Genomic DNA, 2,087 nt, shown 5'->3' on the forward strand with positions numbered 1-2,087 from the left:
CTTCTGGCCTCCTGCTCCCCGTGGAAAAAGAGGTGCCCTTGCCACCAGCCCAGCTGTAGTTAGAGCACAGCTAGGGAAGGAAGGGGTGGAAGTGGGGGGGTCTTGCTGCAAAGAGGGAGACTGGAGTTTGTCCTCCGACCTCTTTCCACTCACTGTTCCTGGGCACAGAAAGGCAGCCTGGATGTGGCCCCTGGTGTCTGCTCTGGCTCTTTGCTCTCCCTCTTGGCTCGGTTCCTTGAGGTTACTGGTTTCCTGGCTGTGGGCAGAAGGTGTTTTTGACCAAGAAGGTGGTAGCCTGGGGGTGGATCGAGAGTAAGAGACAGAAGAGGGGAGGAGTCACTGATCGATGCTAATAAATAAAAGGCCCCTCTTCTTCAGTGCAGGGACCAGGACACCAGGAGGGCTGACCCGCGGACGAGAGCTGCAGGCTGGTGGGGAAGTGACGGCTCAGTGAGTATGCAGGGACCGCCTTGCTTTTCCTGGACGGCTGCTTGTTATTAATGCTCTGCTGGTGCTTCACAGCTGCAAGACGTTAGGAGTGCTCGCTATGGCATGCAGAACGCTGTGATTCTCCACTCCAGCATGAGACAGGCCAGAGGACTGCTTTTGTCATCTCCCCTTTATTTGGGGGACAACAGAGGTTTCCCTGGCACTTGCAGACAATCCATCTTGGCGTCTCTTTCTGTATTTCTACCCGGCGGGTGCTGCTAGAAAGCAGGGGGATTGGGCTCGCTGTGCTGCGTGGTGTGTTACCTCTGCAGCAGCCCACTGGTGCTGGGGAGGGGAGCTGTGCGCTGGTGAAGCATGGAGCGCAGGGAGAGTGAAAAGGAGATGTACTTTTGCAAGGGAAGGTGTTCACAAAGGAGGTTAGTTGGTATAGGGCTGTGTAGCTAGCATACTCAGTCATAGTAGCATACTTGGAAAATGCACTGCCTCTGTGGTGAAAAATGAAACATTTGGGTTAATGTGGTTATTTGTGGCTCTTCTCCTGTGGCTGAAGGCAGAGGATACTCCAGGCATTCCGGATTCAGAGTTCTCTAAATTGTGAGCAGAGTCTTCCAGGGAGCAGAGTGCTCTGCCCTGGGTGAATGCAGATAAATAAAGAGGGTTTGGCTGGAAAACATAATGGAGTTTCCCACTGTGCAGCCTCACCTTCATGCTAAAGTGTTGCCCACATCCTCCTCTCTGTGCCCCACTGCTTTCCCACTGGGATCTCTCGTCCAGCCTCTCTCTCAAGCCCCCCTTTCTTGGCAGCTCCCATGAGCTCCAAGAGCGAACAAGACATTCAAGAAACCTATGAAATCCACATGCAATACTAACTCCAAAACTGTTGGCTCTAAGGAATGCAAACAATCCCAGAGCAGAGAATTCCCCTAAAGAGACCGGGACAGCAGGGCATGGAGGGACAGCAGAAAAGACTAATTTCTCCTCTGATCTTGTGTCTAGAGCAGGCTTCTGGCTTTTGCCCCAGCACAACCTAGTGCTCTCAGGGTGAGCACTGAATGGGGGGGACATGGATGGTAGCAGGGGGGTATTGATGGTGCAGGCCTGGGATGGGATAATGGGAAAGAAAAGCAATTATTTCGCTTTGGTATGAAACTGAAGGCCTTGCTTGGTTTCTCTTCTGGAGACACCAGGCTTCAGGCAAGGGCCATGGGTTTGGCATTGGAAGGGTAAGTTGTAAAGCCCAGAGTAATCTTGTTCCACTGAAGTTTCACTCTTCACTGGGAAAGTGTTAGGCTCTGACTAGCTGTCCCTTTAATTCTTGGCTGTGCCACGTGCAGCATGGCTCCCCAGACCAGCCTCTGAAGGTGACAGCACCACACTGGCTTGGGGGGAATGGTCTGCACTCAGAGTGCACACAGTCTGCACCCTGTCAGTAAGAAATCATGATGCCTGCAGCTACACATGGACAAAACAGGCAGTCACCAGAGCATGGATCAGACATAACAACGGCTACTGTGCCCTACGCTCATCCCCAGGCAGTGTGCATGGTCCCAGCCACCACTGCCATGGCAGGCACTGGGTGCCCATCTTCCCTCCCTACCTTGCCTCTAGCAAACCACTCTCCTTCGCTTTTCACTCAG

General features: G+C 53.1%; 1 protein-coding gene across 1 annotated transcript in view; it reads left to right on the forward strand.

Moving 5' to 3' along the window:
• Positions 1-386: 386 nt before the first annotated feature.
• Positions 387-2,087, forward strand: part of MGP (matrix Gla protein) — a 6,183-nt gene continuing 4,482 nt past the window's right edge. Inside the window, exon 1 of the mRNA XM_010018919.1 lies at positions 387-450. The gene's annotated coding sequence lies outside the window, so the exon portion shown is untranslated. The remainder of the gene's footprint in view (positions 451-2,087) is intronic.

This window comes from Nestor notabilis, unplaced genomic scaffold, assembly GCF_000696875.1.
Source record: "Nestor notabilis isolate BGI_N333 unplaced genomic scaffold, ASM69687v1 scaffold4167, whole genome shotgun sequence".
Taxonomy (NCBI): Eukaryota; Metazoa; Chordata; class Aves; order Psittaciformes; family Psittacidae; genus Nestor; species Nestor notabilis.